The 19,551-nt window shown below is 39.8% G+C and overlaps 1 protein-coding gene and 1 long non-coding RNA gene across 51 annotated transcripts in view; one reads left to right on the top strand and one right to left on the bottom strand.

The window, feature by feature from the left end:
- The window catches only part of LOC113459417 (uncharacterized), a 65,397-nt gene extending 48,456 nt beyond the window's left edge, over positions 1 to 16,941 (bottom strand). The window contains exon 1 of the long non-coding RNA XR_003380602.2: positions 16,775 to 16,941. This is a non-coding gene — a long non-coding RNA (uncharacterized LOC113459417). The remainder of the gene's footprint in view (positions 1 to 16,774) is intronic.
- The window catches only part of PTPRD (protein tyrosine phosphatase receptor type D), a 1,168,317-nt gene that overhangs the window by 790,472 nt on the left and 358,294 nt on the right, over positions 1 to 19,551 (top strand). For 3 of the 50 annotated variants that reach the window (XM_074533162.1, XM_074533163.1, XM_074533118.1), the window contains exon 1: positions 17,449 to 17,587. The exons of the other annotated variants lie outside the window; for them this stretch is intronic. The gene's annotated coding sequence lies outside the window, so the exon portion shown is untranslated. Of the gene's footprint in view, positions 1 to 17,448; positions 17,588 to 19,551 lie in introns of those variants that run through there. 50 annotated transcript variants of the gene reach the window in all.

The raw sequence follows: 19,551 nt of genomic DNA, 5'->3' as shown, positions 1-19,551 counted from the left end.
AAATTGTGAGATATTGTGACCCCCCCCTCTCTGGATATGGGAGATTAGGAAAGTGCCCGGAACTTTTAATTTGCTTTCTTGTAAAAAAAATCACAGAAAATAAACTTTTTTGAGCCCAAAGGCACTCCAATTCATGGAGAACAGGTGGTAAACCACTCTGGTTTTAAGACCTTAAATTCTTAGTGGTCCTTTTGACTGTGGCTGGATTTATGGAGAAACATAAACTCTGAGAGTGTGCAGTCTTACTACGACTTTCAAGAGCAGAAAGACTGACTTATACCTAGGAAACATTCTGTAGAATAACTTTGGTTTATGACCACTGATAATTGAAATGTGGAACACTTAAAACTGTCAAATTAAAATAAACAACAACAAAACCAGAAACAAACAAACAAATGAATAAACCAAACCCAAGCCCAAACAAAATCTAGTGCAATAAACAGATCACTTATTTAACAAAAACGCAGATAATGTAGTTCAAAATATGCGTGACAGAAAGTCATGCCAAAAAAACAAACAAAAAGTTGAAACACTGAATTTTGATTCAAGTTTGTCTTTTTGATAACAAATTTCCAAATACTGTGTTTAAAAAACAAAAGCCCTGAAAAAAACCCTGCATCTTTTCTTACATTACTTAAGCATCTAGTGTATCCTTGGCAAATTAGTGGATTCAGACAAACTGATTTTCCTAACATGAATAAACTGACCTTTAATTCCCACTTATGCTTTGCATTTTGCTATTTGCATGCTCTTTACATACATTTGCATCACCTCTTCATGAATTCTGTTCTCTAACAATTGTAAAAATTTCTGAGTTTTCATATTGATATGTTCAAAAATTTTACTGCCGTCTCATCTTGAACCTTCTGTTTTCTGGCTGAGCTCTTCAAATGCCAACAATTCTCTTATTCTGTGTAAAGGGTGCCTATCTGGTAACACCAGTTTAAAACAAGCTGTTTTCAAGGTGCAGAACCTTGTTGCTTTCAAGTGTTCTGACTATGCAGCTGTGAATTCATTGCTGTTGGTAGGATGAAGCTGACATATGCAAGAATCACACTTGATTTTACTTCGAAGGAATGACTTTTAACTGTCAAAATGAGGGAAGAACTGGATTTCATCTCTCTATTGGAATACCACATATCTGTAACAAGCCTAACGACACAGTATTTGCAAGTTCCTGTCCAGAATCACAGGAACACAGACACTCTCTGAATTGCTTCAGAGAATCATATTTCTGATCCTTCATTCTTGAGCTGCCCAAGAAAGCAGATTCTGTCCTTGGATTTTCATATCAACTTTTTTTTTCTAATTGCATTCTGCCAATCTGCTGGTGTCACAGAATTCTGGATGTCTTTAAACTGATTGTTCTGATCTTTGCTTGTAACTATTTATTCCTGCTTGAAAGATAATTATTGATGACCCAGTTAGAATATGAAGAAATTTCTGTAAATAACACTAAGGTTGACAGTGGTCCAGTGGTTTAAAAAAAAAAATAAAAAAGCAACATTAATTATTTATTTAATTTGTTAATCCAAACAAACAAGCATTTCCCACTCCCATAATTACATCTGTGACTGGAAATCATAGTGCTTGAAGTACTTCCTCAGGATGACTGCAGTCTCTGATTAGGCCTGTTACACAAACCTTCATTCCTTGAACAGAGTAAATGACAACAAGAGAAAGTTGACATCCTTCAAAATGAGCAACAATAGATGTACAGACATATTTATGCCTGAATTTCTCAGAGACTTGCTGGCAGCAGAAGAGAAATACTAAATAATTCTGCCTTCTCTTCAGGACTGTGTATGCTTATGACGTGAAATATTTTTTAAATTTTGTCCAACAACAACTGATGCAGCAATACATAATTTTCTTTTACTTCAGTCTTTCCTTCATCCCCATTTTCTTTGATTACACAGATAGAGCCCAGATATTTCCAGCTATCTGCTCCAAATTCAACTCTATGTAGACATTCACATGAAATTTTTCCATCAAAAAATTATGGCTTGGCAATTAAAAGCAACTAAATTGTTTCTCTTGCCTATCATGAAGGACATAGCTAGGTATATTGACACAATAAGTATACTGACATATATCATTTTGAGATGATTGTGTCTTAACTAAACCTTTTGAAATAACAAATTTGCACAAAAAAAAATTCTTCTTGAAGAAGAGCTGAACAAAATATACCCTTGTCACTTGCACTAATTCCTACAGTGAACAAAGAATTCATGGAAGAGTTCAGACTTTCTCAGAGTAAATTTTATTGTCAGCTTTTTTTCTGGCCTTCATATCTCTTTTTTTTCTACCAGAAGGTATCAACGCTTTTTGCAAGCACAAGGCATCAGTCAAGGAAGTTGTCTAGACACTACAGTAATCATAGAACACCAAACTTTTATGCTTCAACACAAGTTTTGCAGGACCTGACAAAAAAAACCTGACACTTCTCTGATTTACCTAGAGCACATTTTAAATATGCTTAGGCATTTGTTGAATAATTTGGATAAATGGCAAATGAGATGTACATCTAGAAAGGCCAATTGAGACAGGGAGATAATTTAGCAACTGCACAGTACTGGTAAAGATAAGATAGCAGTTCTTCAATAAGAAGTTCTTTAGGGTACAAAATACTTCATTTCCACATTTTCTGTGTTTTAAGGAAGGGCAGACATTTTAGGAGTGCTGTCCTGTTGCTAGAAGGCCACTATTAGCAGCAGGTTTCTTTACAGAATAAATCCTTAGCTAATAACAAGTAGGTAGTGTAAGCAAATGCCCCTTCCCTATCACATAAATATTTTTCTCTCCTGTACTTTTAATATATTGTCCTCTCCTGTACTTGCAAACTGATTACTCACAGATACCCTGAGGTATCTAATAGGTGATCAAATAGGAACTTTGACTATTTTGTTGTACTTTCTTCAGGATACTTTTAATCACAGAATTGTGGAATGGTTAAGGCTGGGAGGTATCTCTAGAGGTGACTTTGAACACCCTTCTCTGCTCAAGCAGGGTCATCTATGGCTGAAGTGAATCACCTAAGTTACAATCTCTCCTAGAAAATGCTACGTCAAGGGGGACCTTGCACTACAAGAGCTGGGTGCCCTAAGCTTCTAAGAACCCAAAATGACTTCTGCTTATGGAAGCTTTGACATAACATGAACATGCCTGACTCTTGCTGATGTAATTCAGGTAGATTGATCAATAAACTCCATTAATGTTTCTTTCTGTGCTTACAATTTACTTACAGTTGATACATGCTATGTAATGGGAAAAGGCAAGATGTCATGGAATGCAATAGTTTAGACTTGTCAGTATTTAGTGCTACTTTGGATGTTTACATGGAACTTTAACTGTAACAGTAGTTTTTTGCACAGCTAAGATTTTGCTTAATATTAATCACAGTTTTAAAAGAATTAATTGGAATTTGATTGCACTTTGCACCATACCATTGCATCATAAGAAAGAAAATACAGCTAATGGATGTCTACTGATCACCTTGGCAGGAGGAAAAATGAAATGGTGTAAAGAGAACCAACTGGAGAAATTCCTGATATACATTTCATTTCTGAAGCATTTTGCATGAGTAACTCTGAAAAATCATAAATATCACCATTAGCTCTCAGCCAGATAGCCTAAAAGGCAGACTAAATCACAGATTATTCTGGAATATGCATTTCTTACCATTTAATAAATTGTAGAGTTGTGAGGTCTGAAGAATTTCCTTTAATTAAGGTGCCTCCTACATCCTTCCTCTACCCATAACACCTCATCTCTAATATAGTTTGGAACACAAAAGCAAAAGAAATTCCCATTCTAGATTCTGAAAACACAGGTTTTCAAAGAGATTTGTTTAAACACATAGTTACAATCTTCCCTCTAATAAAGATCTTCAATTTTTGTTCATAATTAACCATTGTGCCTGCTTCAGAGATAATTCGGGTATCTAAGAAAGTTAAGGTAAATAGGGCTATTCAGATATTTTAGCTCACTCCAGGTCAAGTGCTTCTAAAAAGTGCTTCTGGTCAGTCCAGACAGAGGCCTCTGCATATTTCCAAAATTTATAGGGTAGGAACATCTAAAAAACTTTGAGATCAGACTGATGATAGTACTGAATGGAATTTGAATTGCTTTCTTATGTGGCATTATATGCTACTTTATTTTGTAATCATACAATAGCACATTTCAACAAAAGGGCAATGTTGCTTGATAATTTTATAAAGGAAAAACTTATGAACTTTTTTTAAAATAAATCAGTAGATGTAAGAATTCATTATATGGTTTAGCATGCATGATGGTGTTCAGTCAAAGTTCAGACTTGATGATCTTGGTGATGACTTGATGAATTCACTTTTGCAAACTTAATGATTCTATGATTCAATTAATTTCATTATTGTAATGAAATTATTATGACACAATAATAAGTATATATAATAACTTATATATAAATTATTTTATTTATAAGTCATAAATAAGCAATTGAAGTAGTAAGTTTCTAAACTGGATTATTATATCATAAAGTGTAAAAAAGTATACATTAAGATACAATATTACCACATTTTATGTGTATAATAGGATCCAACAAAATATATAGGATCATTTACAGTGGTCACAAAGCAATTTTCATACAGAATTAGGCAAAGAGCTCTGGTTTTCCAAACTTTTAGTGAAGTATGAAAACAAAGAGTCCTGGACTACCTTGCTGGTTGGAGATTAGGAGTCTCTAAAGATATTTTAATGAGCTATCTATAGCACAAATGAATTTACTTATGTTAATCATGCTTGGATCTCTGAAACAGAGACAAAATTTGCATTATTCATTTTTCTCTTGATTTGGTAATTACAAATAACTGTTATATATATATCCAGAAAATATATTTGCAGAAACATAGTTTTGAACTAGACTGTGTTAATGGTAGTTATACCCATTTTGTTTTGATATTAACTTCTGGGAAAGAACAGCTATTTAATTATTTGTCATTGCTTTATTTTTGCTATTTCCAATCAATGAGCAGCACACAATATACAAGTTATCTTTGCAAGTGAGTTTCCTTGATTTAAATAGATACTATTTATTAACTTAAAATTATAAACTAGTGAATGCTTCATGCCTATGGGCTCTGTCAATAGCAGATAATGAAATCTTTAACCAGGACAACTGACAAAACTTCTGAGAAGACACTGCAGTTCTATTACTATCCTTGAACATTCACTGCAAAGAGAGACTAAAATTAGGATTTGCACATGCAAAACCAGTCCCCCTATTTAAAGTTTTCCTCTTCAAAGATTTAACCTTTTTCTTGGCCTTTAAATGCAGTAGGAATTTTCTGAATGTAGTCTGTTATGTTGACTAGCCAGACTCCATGAATTTTCCAGAGCACTCTGATTTCCACTGTGGCTTTGTGCAGAGAGTTGAATCACACTGCTGTATCATAACAAGAAAAAAGCGATTTATATAGAGGAAAGGGGAGTGGATACTATGTAAGTAATGAAGAGATGGAAATTGCCAAGGTTTTAGCAGCTAGCTCAGGGAATATAATCTCCTAGTGTTTCTTTAGATGTTTTTCACATGATGACAGTATTTTGAATACTTTTGGAATAAATCCAATTCTTATAAAAATATACTTTTCATAGGCCTTTTTAAAAGTTTCAGCAGACTAATTCAGCCTTTAGAGGGAAATGTAACTACTCTTTTTATGTCTCATTTTCTGCAAACACTTATCCAAGTAACATTAAATAGAAGAATCACCTGATTTAGTATAGTATGAATATAAGAGCATGCTCACAAATAAGCTGTATGTATGCACTGGCATCAGTCTTTCTCTCTATAACCTATTTGGTACATATTACATGGATTTACAGTATCACATATGATACCAAAAAACACAGGGAGAGATTCAAAACAGCATGATCAGCTACATATTTAAACCAGGTATTTCCACTGTCTATGCACAAGTGAGTAAAAAAATATTCCATTTTGAGTTCTCTGGAACTCTTTTCACTTCTGCTTTCTTCAGTTTTGAATACTAGAACGAAATGGTACAGCAAGTGCACAGGTTGCAATGTACAGCCTTTCAAAACCTCACTGGGGAAGTACGTTCTGATACCCACAAGGTACAAGGTCCTTGTAAATAACAAAAAGCACAGATCATTATATAGGCCAATCTGAATTGTTAGGTAAAAAGTAAAAAAGTAAAGTAAGCACAGAAGAAGTTAAAGACAAACCAAATGCAGAACTGAAGCAGAAATGTAGGTCATTCTCACATGATTAGTCAACTTTCTTTTGTGAAACATGTCTCATAAATATTCAGCAGTCATACACAAGTTTAACAAGGGTAAGTGATGGATTCTGCACCTTGGATGGGACGACATTGGTTGAGTGAATAGACAGGGGAAAGTGAAGCTGGAGAGCAGCACTGCAAAAAGAGACCTGCGGGTCCTGGTCTGTGGCAAGTAGAACATGGGTCAGCAGTGCCCTGGCAGCCAGGAGGGCCAACCCTGTCCTGGGGGCATCAGGCACAGCACCACAGCTGGGCAAGGGAGGGGATTGTCCTGCTCTGTTCTGAGCTGGGGCAGGCTCACCTCCCGTGCTGGGGACAGTTCTGGGTGCCATAAAATTAGAGAGCATCTAAAGGAGGGCCACAAGGATTGTGTAGGAACTGGAAGGGAAGCTGTATGAGGAGTGGCTGAGGTCACTTGAGGTCTCTACAGCCTGGAGGACACTGACCTTATTGAGATCCTCAATGTCCTTGTTGGGAGGAGGCAGACACTGATCTCTTCACTCTTGTGACCAATGACAGGAGTCAAGGAAACAGCTTGAAAATGAGTCAGTAGACATTTAAGTCGGATAATAGAAAAAAGTTTTTCACCCAGAGGGTGATTGAGCACTGGAACCAGCTCCCCAGGGAAGTGGTCCCAGCACCAGCCTGGCAGAGTTCAAGCAGCATTTGGACAATTCTCTTGGGCACATGTGACTTTTGGGGATGGTGCTGTGCAGGTCCAAGAGGTGGACTCAGTGATCCCAATGGGTCCTCTCCAACTCAGCATATTCTATGATATTATAATTCTGTGACTTATTTGGTGGCTTACTACATCATATGATTCTAGTAGGTGAAAACAATGTTTGAAATGTCCTTTTATGTTCAGAATTCTTCCTTTTGGTTTGTTCTTCTTTGTAATGAAATGATCGGTCATAAATATATCTCAGTTGTTGCAGTTTGGTATATCCATAAGCTTCCCATCACTTAGGCCTACTGGAGTAGGAGGAGGAGGAGGCATGTCTTATCACCTTAAGACCTTACCAATCTCTACAAATACCTGAAGGGAGGTTGTAGCCAGGCAGGGGTCAGTCTCCTCTCCCAGCAACAGGACAAGAGGACACAGTCTTACGCTCTTCCAGGGGATGTTTAGGTCGGACATTAAGAAGAAGTTCCTCACACAGGGGGCGATTGGGCATTAGAATGGGCTGCCCAGGGAGATGGTGGAATCACCATCCATGGAGGTGTTTAAGACTGGATGTGGCACTTGGTGCTATGGTTTAATTGACAAGGTGGTGTTAGGTCATGGGTTGGATGATTTCAAAGGTCTTTTCCAACCTAGTTGATACTGGGATTCTGTCTCTTTCTGTTGAAGGCATGTCTTCTTTACTCTGCTTAGTAACAGCAAAATAAAGAGGCTAAAATATTTTTTAGGCTTTGATGAACAGCATCCTGGTAGCACTGAACAAAGGACCAATTACGGTGGTGTTTATATGCCTTGGTAATTGACACTGGGATGATGAGCCAGTAGAAATATCCACAAACATTTTTCCTTTTGCTTTTTTTTCTTCATTAGTGTATTTCTAAATACAGCCTTGCCGTTCTTTCTGCCTGTTGCTTGAAGACTTATCAAGTAAATGAATAATTTTTGCTGAACAGAAAACATTCAAGTTGCAGCTTTATTTTTATTTAAACTAAAAAACCGATTTTCTTTCCCTGATTTCTTCTTAGTGAAATCTTCTTAGTGTAAGAAATCTTCATTTCTTCTTAGTGAAATACACAAAATAATTTCAAAACTAGTGCTACCTTGTGTCCAGAAAACAAGTACAAAACCTTTTAAAAAATTCTATGTGAAAGTGTCCCAACTAAAAGTACTTTATCCCATCACAAGTTTGTCCTGTTCTTTTCTATATCGTCTTTAGAAAAGGGGCCTTGTGTTTGTGTGTGTGTGTGTATGCATCTGCAAAAAGAAAGACAATTCATGTGATGGAATGCGATAGTGATTTACCTCTTGATAGCAAAGTTTATTGTTTCAGATCACATTGATAGTACTCAGTACATTGTTGATGAAAGCATAATTACAGGAATAAACCTTCATCATCACTGTCATCACTGCATTTTGCCACCTTAGGAATCAGCATGCAAAGAAAAAAGATTACAGTACTCTTTTAAGCTACACCTTTTAAATAGTCTCTGCTCAAATGAGTCCACAAAACCAGCTGCTGCTTACTGCAGAGTCTGTAGGGACAAACTGTTATAAATGCCCTGAAATTTGGCATGTTATTTACACAGAATTAGACAAATCCTGAGATTTCTACCTCCTTAATTTTGTGAAAGGATGACACAATCATATCAGTGCCATTAAAATTAATCTTTCTGATCTCAAGATCATTGCTGTTCTTGAAAGGACAGGTAATGCCATCTACTACTGCTCCTGAAGGCCCCCTATATGACACATTTGTGACTATTTGTTAGTCAGAAACAGATTAAGACCCTTTTCTTTCCTTTGATGTTCCACATCCTCAAAATCTTTAAGAAAAACAGCTTCCAAATTTTAGCTATAAGTCACTTCCTTCTGAGATAATTTTTATACCTCGCAGAACCAAAATGAATTGGACCTAGGCAGAGAGAAGTGGAAAAAAGCATAACCAACAAGCATTTAGAAACTGAATGCTGTATCAGGAAGAAATATTCTGTGGTATATCCTGTGTTCAGAACGGCTCCCTGCCTCAGTGCTTCCAGCTTCTGAAGGATACTCTCTGGAAGAGTGTACATACTCGATGCAATAAAATAATATGGAACTGTTGTATACTAGTTTGCTGCAGCCTCCTCAATGTGTTGAGCAAGAATTTACTTCTGACCTATTTGGGATCTCAAAAAATACAGATTGAGAAATATCATGTTCTTCCACTGTTCCCCATTACATGCATAAGCACAAGTGTACCTCTGGAATGGAAAGTGGAAGGATTTGGAGCTAGAAAAGGTTCATGAGAGAGGCATTTAAGAAAAAGACTAAGATAGATCTGAAAAAAAAGGAAATGAATGAAAGTGCACACAAATGAAAGGGTAACCCAGGGTCTTGTAATGCTGGGGGAAGCTGACATTTGAGAAAACAAATTTAAAGGAAAGAGAGAGAGAGAAGGGAGGCATTAGAAAATGAAAAAAGTAGATGATTCGAAAAAGACATTGTATGGGATTGGTTTTAAGAGACTGTAATGCTTCACTGGGAGCCAAGAAACATTTATTTTGCAAAATCAGATTTCACAGAAACAAATACAGAGGAGGGAAGTAAAAGAAAGTCTGAAAAAGTCTTTTATTTACTTTTTTAAAGCATACATACATGCAACCTGAATATGTAGAACCTACTCGAGACTAAAAACATGAAACATGTTGCTATCATTCCACAAACACTGTAGTTGAATTTTAATGCCCCTATTGTGTCCTTTGTGCCTTCTCAGAGAAGGAACCAAATGAGAAAACACCAGCAAAATATTACTATGTGAGTCTGATTGCCAACAGTTCATGTTTGTGCTAGCTTGTACCCATTTAAAAAAATATGTGGAGGTCATTGAAATATATTTGCATCAAAGAAAAAGGTGTCTGCTGAAGTTCATAATGTCATTTTTATAACAGAACTTTGAAAATCTTTTTTTCTGTTATTGAGAAAAACCCCTTGTGACTAATAAGTGATTTCCCTCACAGGGTTAGTCTAATGCATGAAAGAGCTTTTCAACATTGAAAGAAAAAGGACTTGGCATCTAAGCTTGTTAATAATCTGGATTCAATACAACAGATCTAATCTTTCCATTCCTGTTTCACGAATAGGTTATTTGGCTGAAATATAGATTTTTTTTCTCATGGTCCTAATTTCTGTTTTAATTGAATTGCTGAGAATGAAAATGATTAGAGAATGCTGCGTGGTGAACAGATTTGTTTGGATAATGTGGTTTTAACACCTCTTGTTCTGCCCAAAATACACAGTCTTCCATAAAAGGATGTGGTAATACATAGCTTCTATACCACACACTGTAACAGTCAATGCTCACTGGGCTTGCATTTAGTGATTAATAAAAGGGATGGAAGGAAATATAAACTGAAACAATGAAAAGGTAATATAAATAGAATGATTATAAGGAAAATATTTTTTCTGTTCCAGTGAAATTTCAGTAATTTGTTTACATAGGTAAGTCACAATCATAATGTAAAAATGTTTCCTCCTGATATCAGAATTCACAGAATTTGAAATATTTCATATTTAAAACTGAAAATAAGATGAATACAATGCTTATGAAAAGTGGTCAATTAGTAAGACTCAGACTTCAGACTAATACTAAATACTTCAGGATGTTTTATCTAGATTGACCTGCCATTAAACTTGCAGCTTCCTCTGGAGCAACTGTTGTAAGAAATGAGAGAATAATTTGATTTTCCTTAAATTCCTTTACTTAAACATAATTATTAAATATGACACCATTTTTTGTAACAGGGACAACACTAGTCATATATATATATATATATAAACATATACATATATGCTTTTCTATATTTTTAATTCGGAAACACATTATTTGAAGTTAATGGGAGTTATATTGAGGGAAAAAAATGCTGTCTTTGTATTCAGATCAAAATTGAACAGATTCATTTAAAGTTTAAACTTGGCCATCCAAGTTTACTTAAAGCCAAGACAGAGCAGGGCCTTCTCTACAAAAAAAAAAATATCCTTCTTTTAGTACTATAGATATTTATCTATGCTGGTTTTGAAATATTAACTGTAAGGTACTTTAAGAGAGAGATGCCGAAAAGAATTTTATATTTTCATTTTCCCTTTTCACATTCTATCTTGTGAGAGTAGTAATCCAGCATTCTGCTGGGACAATACATTTCTTGCCTCCCAATGCTTGTCTATGCCTCTTGATTTATCAGTACAAAGGAGACAACATGAGAGGAATGGAGAAAGACTCTCCCCTTCAGATGACCAAGCAGCTTCTCCCAAAACACCCCTATATTCAAGAAGCAAAAGGTTCAAGTTTGGGAAATAAACTGAGATTTTTAATTTTCCTCCCTCTACCCCCTTTTCAGTGCCCTGACAGCACAGCACTTCCATATAAGATGTGTCTGGAATCTCCTTGATGTTTTGCAGGAGGGAACATTCAGATTAATGAGATTTCACTTTCACCAGTTGTTGTTAGATTGTGAGATCCTCAGTTTTGTAGGAAGCATTTCTGGATACTTTTTCTATAAAGGAAGCTGTCTAAACTGACCAGCAGCGAGAGTCTTCTTAGAAACTAGAAGTCAGTGTTCAAGTCAAAGATAAAAATAATCTTCAATTTCTGTGAATCAGTTATGGTATTAGTATCTTCCTCTTGTTCCTGAGTTTTAAAGTATGTGAATTCTGCTATTTATCAGTATTTACATCAAGAAGTGTATCAAGATATAGATCAAGCAGTGTTATACTGACAGAGATCTCTGACCTATGGATGCAAAATCGTGCCTTTAGTCTCTCTAGGGGATGTTGAAGAATCATTAACTAATCACACACGCTAAGTAATGTATGAGGTCTAATTTTTGGTTTATTGTTGCAAAAGATTCAAACTAACAAGCTGTGGTTTGGCTATTAGTTTTCCTTTACTGGATTCCATTTTCCTCTGCTGAAATTGGAGAATATTTCTGACATTCTAGACCTAGCTCTCTTCTGCTGTCCTTGAAATGTAGTGGCACCTTCTACATTTTGAATCCAGAAGGAAAAAAAAAAACCAAAAAACTCAGTCTGCTGCACCATATTCAAAATGACGACAAATCTTGAAATGGACCTCACGCACCTGTGTGCATACATACATTTTATAAGTGTGTGTATATATATATATATATATATATATATATATATATATATATATATATATATATACTGAGGGGGGGAGGGGAGAGGGGCATGATTTTCAAAAACAATACCACCACACTGTGTACTGTATTCTAAATATTTTCTTTCTGAATAGTTAGCAGAGTTCTCACGCCATCTGAGATACTCCAAATACTACAGAAATAAAAGACAAAGCTGCCTCCTCTATCTACAAATCTTACTTACAGCATTCCCTACACAAGCTGCTGTTTATTTTCAGTTTGTGGCACACACTCTAGTGCGCTTTGACAAAGCTAATCCTGCTTCATCATCTCCAAGACCCTGGAGATTTCCATTTGCTCAATGATTAATTACTGGCCTCTTGCTCTTTCCACTTAAAACAAAACAAAACAAAACAAAACAAAACCCAAAAGTCCCCAAAACCCAACCAAAAAAGCCCCAAATAGCTAGTACAGCAAGTTCTTCCCTGAGAAGCAGAAACAATTAAACCTAATTTGCTTTGAGTTAATGTGCTACATCACCTTATCCCACCGCAATGCTATTTTGGGTCTATGGCAGACCTGTGGTTAAGGTCTGTGGTTCAGTCCCACCAATCAATAAGCTGGGAGAAGTGTGAGAACCAGCCTGTTCATCTCCCTCATCTTTCCAACATCTATTTCCACAGAGGAAAAGTTACAACAGGGCTTAAGACCTGTAGAATAAGAGACCTGAATGCTTTGCAATGGACTTGAAATGTGCTGGCACATGCAGAAGTTGTTTGGGTACCAGGTGGATCACACAAGTGTATAAAGCCTCATTTCCTTCAGACAGCATGGAAAACAATAGCAGATGTGGCAAAAATGATCACAAAGAGCTGCACTGAAAATCGCCTTTTTCTCCATACCTTTGTCTCCAACTACTGAAGCTTTGTAAGTCAGATACATAGGAATCAAAAATGTTTACAAAATAAAGACAACTACTGACAGTATCAGTTAGACACTAAATCAGCACTTAAAAGATCAGTACACAAACTGAATTAGCAGAATAAATTTTTGCATATAGGCAGCATGTGCCTACTTGTCTAGTAGTGTTTTATTAACCTTAAAAATAGGAGCTTAAGTGTCTGCACTCTAAAAATGAGAATTTTTAAATATCAGCACGGCAACTTGGGAACATTTCTCATAATCATTTCGTAAGCCAATGCCTAAAATATGTATTAATACAGTTTTGTGACAAATCACCTGTTAGATTTCAGCTGACAGCTTGCCATACGTTAATCATAAATAACTAAAATATGGCTATAGTAATGTATTACAGAAAAAAAGGGAGAGACTATAGAGCAACCTTTCTGATACATCTCGCCTACTCCCCCTCGCATTCCTGATTTTGCTGTGTACTGACCCAATGGCCACTGGTTCCAGTTGTTAATGGAATATCCTACTGTGTTAAAGAGCTTTGTGGGATGCTATTTATCAGGAATGCAAGCAACAATACAAGGCAGAACAGATGAAAGGAAAATAACACTCCTCACTATGAACAGAGTACTATTTAATATATTAAATTCACGAGCCTGAGACATGAAGGCCTATGGTTGGCCTTTTGAAGAGCTATGGTAGAAGATACTCAAGAGTATGGTCACAGGTAAGTATTCAGATGAACAGCAGGCAACTAATTTTGCTTTCTCCTTTGCTACAATTTTTGAGATTTAAACTTGCCCTCATAGCTTGCATTTCACATAAGGCTGGTGTGCAGCCTCCATGAGAGGACTGAAAACAGCTGCATGAGCAGAAAGAATGAGAATTAAACAGTTAATCTGGAATGACATAAGAAAGATGCATGATTTTTTGAAAACCTCAGAGGGAATACATGACACTTATTTCCAAATTAAGAAAATCTTCCTTTCACCTCAAAACCCCCACCAAAAAACCAAAAAAACTCAAGAATACTTCTATCTTCCAACTCTGGTTTAAGTACTATCTTAGAGATCATTAAGTGTTTTACACGAAACATTTCAAAGTTTAAAGAGTGTGTAGATGTATTTTTATTTCAGTGCTGTACTAACCATAGAGTAATGTACTGCTGCAATATTGGCAGAAATAGAACACCAGTATAGAATGCTGTGTTCAATTTTTTTTAAGTTTGGGGGAAAAAAATAATGTACCTTAATGAGTAGTTTGTAACCCATGATTTAAGCCTCTTGTTATGTTATTTGCTCTTAGAAGGAAAGGAATGTTAAAGGAGTATTAACAAACTACATATATAGGTTAATGTATGTGTATGTGTACACTACTATCTTAAATACAAAATTTATGCTACTGGTAACAGAAGCTGATATGCAATACATTAGCAGAAATATACAGTGTTTTAATGGTTCTTCATTAATTTAGGGTAATTTCTTATCTGTTTTTTTTTAGCATCACTATAAAACATAATCTTTTAAATAATGAGATCTGGTTTAAATATTTCTATAGAAAGAAATATGTTTATTCCTAATGTGATGCATTCATTTCTGACTGACTGAACTACAGGAAGAGCTACATAACCTGCTCATGACTTAAAAAAAAAAAAAAAAAAAAGCAAAGCTAAACGTAGTCCTCAAACCTCACATCCATGTTGTGATACCATGTTAAAAATATAAAATACATCAGTTGATTGCTCAACTCTTCAATGTCATGCAAGGATCATAGCAGGAAGGGCACTAAAACAGCTAAGTTACTTATAAGAACTTCTAGGACATAACATTAAAATCTAAAATATCTATTTAGTGTTGCCATTTCAAAGCAAAATTCAGCCTTGAAGCCATTTCAGTCCAGGGGGCAAAGGTGATGATTTAAGTCTTGCTTTCTTTACCAACATTTATTGCAATAAAGACCAAGTAGCATTTTGCCCAGCTTTTGATTTGTGTTGTACTTTGAAGACACTGTTGCTTGTTGAAAAGCTAGTCTTTTATGGAATAGTTAGTTCTTTTAGACAAGATAAAAAGTAATCATCTGTGCCACATTTCATATATTTACCTCTTCATACAAAGTAATTATTGTACAAGGTTACTTGGTGTTTTGAAAGATACTGTTTGGAAAGCATTAGTGTTCTTTTAAGTGTGAGATTATTTGGGTGACCATTTTTCATGGTGTAACTGGCAGCATCAAAAGAAGACAGCAATTTATAGGACTTGTGGAGAACAAAGTTTATTTTCACTTTTGTCAGCCTTCATGCTGGCAGCACTAGCTTCCAGAGGATGATAGAAAACACCCAAATCATTCTCCTCTGCAGAAAAGGAGCAATGACCCGCAATGAGCGCAGCAGGTGCCAACAAGCCTGACTCCAAGATCAGGCGCTGCGCAGCTGATGGGGCTGCGGCCAGTCAGTGTGGAACCCAGGAGGAGAGGCACCACTGCGGCCAGTCAGTGTGGAACCCAGGAGGAGAGGCACCACTGCGGCCAGTCAGTGTGGAACCCAGGAGGAGAGGCACCACTGCGGCCTGTCGGTGTGGAACCCAGGGCAAGAGGCACCACTGCGGCCTGTCAGTGTGGAACCCAGGAGGAGAGGCACCACTGCGGCCTGTTGGTGAGGGGCCAGGACGAGAGGCACCACTGCGACCAGTCGGTGTGGAACCCAGGACGAGAGGCACTACTGTGGCCAGTCAGTGTGGAACCCAGGACAAGAGGCACCACTGCGACCAGTTGGTGTGGAACCCAACACAAGACGCACCACTGCGGCCAACAGTGCACCCGGAGCTTCACTCCATCACTTCTATTCCAGGAAAGCCAACTTGTCCAGCATCAGTGCTCATGGGCTCCAAACACCATAATGCCTAGCTAGCACTTACTGCGTTTATACCGACACTCTAACCCTATTTTACACAGCGTGAAGGCTGTCACAGGGGGTATAATATCCAGGCTCCCACAGAAGACGCCTAGAAGTTTACAGTGAAGTTTTCCAAAGCACTCTTCACCTAAATCCTACTATTCCCACGTACGTTCTTTCTCTGCAGAGAACTGGACAAAAGACTAAGAAGAGCCGAGATGGACCCTGTTCCAGCCCAAGTTAGGCCACCGACTGTGCCAAGCAACACGTGGTGCCACTCAGCACGGAACCTGACCATCCTCCAGAAAAAAAATCTGGGACATGCCATACACAAAGACGACTGCCACTAAAATATCGCTCTGCCACACTGTCGCTCTGGGACACCTCTCGCGGACCAGCAGGTCCGGCACACCCCCGTCGGTGTAACCATCTGCCCGCCGAGGCGCACAGGAGTTGAGCACGGCGGCGGGGCGCAGGCAAGTTCCGCGGGCCCGGCCGCCGCCCCGCCGCTCTGCCCCCCGCCCTCCCTCGCCGGCCCGCTCCGAGTGACGTCACCGCCCCGCCCCCCGCGCCCGGCGGCGCGCGGGTGTGCGTGCGGCGCGCGGCTCCGGAGCTCGGCCGGCGCGCGGCCCGGGATGGGGCGGGCGCTGCCCGGGTCGCCGCTCCGCGCCCCCCCAGCCTGGCCGCACACGCACAGGCACGGACAGCGGCAGCGGGCTCTCCCCGACTCTTGGGGCCGTGCGGATCCTGTGATCCACACAGCGTAAGAGGATTAAAAAAGAATAATCACAAAAACCCACAACCCAACAAAAAAAGCAAAAGCGCACGCACACACACACAAAAGCGCAAACAGACATCCAACCCAAAGCCCACAACAAACCCACGGAACGGGAGAGCGTCCTGTCTACCGGTGTCCCCACGGCGTCCCCGTTCTTCCCCAGAGGAGCGAAGCGAAGTGGTGGGGGAGGGTTTTTCACGTTTCGACTCTCGGGGACGGTTTCTGGGATTTTTTTCCCGTGTCTGCCCTCACCACCCCGCCCGCCCTGTGCCCTCTTCTCTCGCTTTTGTTTGCACTGCACTTTTTGTAGCAAGGGAGGCGGGAGAGTGGGTGGGAGACCTCGCTTTTATTTGTAGCAAAAGAATCAGTTAGAAAAGACGAAGGAAGAAAAGAAAAGGAGGAAAGAGAAGAAAAAAAAAAGAGTGAAGGGGGAAGGAAGAAGGAGAGAGAGAGAGAGAGAGCGAGAGAGAGGGAGGAGGAGGAGGAGGAGGGGAAACGGAGCAGCTAGCTGGGGAACAGAGAAACAGAGAGCGCGCCCGGGAGCAGCAGCAGCCGCCGCAGGAAGGAGAAGAGAAGAGCAGAGCGGAGCAGAGCAGCGCGGAGGAGAGGCGGCGCTGGCAAGAGGAGGCAGGCGGGGACCTGGCTCTTCTGGATGCTGGATTTTCGGACTCTCGTTGACTCTCTCCTGCTCCCCGGCGCCGCACTGTGAGAGACACGCACGAGCGTCAGGCAGCAGCGGCGGGGCTTCGCTCGTAGCTGCTGCTGCTGCAGCGGGGCTCGGATTAAATTGGCCGCCCCGGAGCCGACCGGGAGCAGCGGGAGGAGGTGGCGGCGGCGGCGGCGGCGGGAAGCAGCGGCAGGCGGGCGGGCAGCGGCGAAGGCTGCTGCTGGGACCGGGGGAGCCAGCATGACCAGGTAACTGCCCCGCTCCTGACCCATTTTTCCTCCGCCGCCGCTCCCTCTTTGCCGCCTCTTTAGACGCGCTTGTGTGTGTGAGCCCGAAGTGTGCGTGTGTGTGTGTGTGTGTGTGTGCGCGCAGCCCGCACACATGTCCCTCACGCACAACTCTCCCGTGGGTGCCCCAGGGCTTCTCCCCGGCAGCTTCCAGCCCGCTCCCCGCGCCTCCCCGCCGAGTCTCAGCCTGGCGGCGAGGCCTGTTCGGGGAGCGAGGGGAGCTGCGGTACGGGGACGGGGGATGGGGCAGGGAGAGGGCGATTGATGGATCGGAGTCGACGTTTCCACTGAGTGCCGCTGTGCGCGGGCGGGGAGAGGGGAGTACGGTAATTATACACTGTCTGTTTGCTTTGGCGAACGAATTATTAATATTAATTATTTTGTTTATTCTAACGGGTTCGGAGATGGGGGAAGGTAGCAGGGTGAGAGACCAGGCATCTGCCGGTGGAGAAGGGACTTGGGGGTGAGCGGCCAGTAGGGACCCCGGGCGCCCGTCCGAGCACGGCTCCCTCCTCCTCCTCCTCGTTCTCCTCCTCCTGCTGTCTCTCGGCGGAGCGGGGAGGCACGGAGATGCGAAGATTTTCACAGGTTAGGCGTTTAATTTCTTTGTTTACTCTCGCGAAGCCACTTGAAAGGAAGCACATCGGGCTGGAACCTCAGTTTTCCGAGCGTTCGCAAAGGGGTTCTTGAATTTGTTCAGCAAACTTAGCAGCACCCTCTGCGCCGTCTGCTCATGCAAGGAGGCACTCCTTACTGCTGCAGCCGGGCTCTGCCAGACTGTTGTTTTCTTAAACAGTTGTTTCCTTGCACGGAATCCCCTGTTTTGCCTATTATATGTGCCCTCAGTTCTGGACAGAACGGTGTTCTTTCAGTTTTAAGTGATTACCACTCAGCTTTGCATGTATGGCTTTTGAATGCCTGCTTCTCCTTGTTACTCCTCCAGAACTGCTGTCATGCGTATTTTATTCTTTTGCCTGGCCTCTGTACAATTACTTCCTCGTGTAAGGATGGCAGCTTCTCTGCCGTGATTTCGATGTCCATACTCCGAGTTCTGACACACGTAGAAGGGTTAATTTATGTACAAAGAATTGTTAGGGTTTTATGTGTTCCTTCCCTTGTCACCTGAGATGGCGTTACATGGGGGATAAGTCTGTAGGTGCTGATTTACTTTCGAGTTTCCTATTTGCAGAGTATTTGTGATGACACTTGTATTCTCTTAAACTTAGGATTAATGTGGGAAGCTATGATTGTCTTCTCAGCCTTTCAGAGATCGCTTCCAACATACCTTTTGTTCAAGCACAAGCAACTTCTCTGTAATGTTGGGACGTTATTGGGGATTTCGATACAGAGACGGAAAAATGTATGTATCATATTTTTCCTTCTTCTGGTATCTGCTAGTGATTTGAAATGTTGTAACAGTCAATACTTTCTTTTCTTGCTGTAAAAGTGTATAGTAAATGACATCATTTTCTCCTGGGCTGGGAGCAACGAATCCTACAATTCTTGTTATGAATGGAGCAACTCTGAAGAAAAAAAAAAAAAAAAAGATTCTGCCCTGTCCTAAATACGATCATATGTACTTGCATCTTACTTGAGATGGCAATTTTTTGATTGCTGCTTTAAATTGCCTCTCATGAGATGAGCTATTACTGCTTTTTTAATGTGTGAAATTGACAAACTGGTCAGTTTAATAAATTCAGCTGTCACATTTCGCTCAGTCAAAATTGCTAAAAGCTGTAAATATACTGGGGATTTTTAAGGTACCGACTGTTACACAGAAAGAATGGATTTAATGAGATACTTTTTACATGAGTAGCTTTCCAATTTTAGTTTTGTCACTTGTCTTAATATGGTGAGGTATATTTAGATATCTTTCAACGCAAAAATGATGTATAGCTTTTCTGTATCCACTTAAAGCAGTAAAA

The sequence above is a fragment of the Zonotrichia albicollis genome, chromosome Z (assembly GCF_047830755.1).
Source record: "Zonotrichia albicollis isolate bZonAlb1 chromosome Z, bZonAlb1.hap1, whole genome shotgun sequence".
NCBI classification, from domain to species: Eukaryota; Metazoa; Chordata; class Aves; order Passeriformes; family Passerellidae; genus Zonotrichia; species Zonotrichia albicollis.
The sequence above is the reverse complement of the archived record's forward strand: the minus strand, read 5'-3'. Positions and strand labels throughout refer to the sequence as shown.